The sequence below is a fragment of the Frieseomelitta varia genome, unplaced genomic scaffold (assembly GCF_011392965.1).
Source record: "Frieseomelitta varia isolate USP_RPSP 00005682 unplaced genomic scaffold, Fvar_1.2 scaffold_837, whole genome shotgun sequence".
Classification (NCBI taxonomy): domain Eukaryota; kingdom Metazoa; phylum Arthropoda; class Insecta; order Hymenoptera; family Apidae; genus Frieseomelitta; species Frieseomelitta varia.
In genome coordinates, this window is record NW_025110631.1 from 101,460 (window position 1) to 101,677 (window position 218).

Consider the following 218-nt stretch of genomic DNA (forward strand, 5'->3'; position numbering starts at 1 on the left):
TATTTACAGTTTGTGGTAAAATGTAATGATTATTATGTTACTCATGTTACTTGTTTACATGCTTGTGCTCTTGATAATGGCTTGACTCTGGCGCGCACTTTAAATTATGTACATTTATATGTATTTATGTACAAAGAATGACTCGCACCGGCATTCGCATCACTTCATTCACTGAGTTCACTGTTTCATGCTCAGTATGCCTTATTTACAAGTAATTC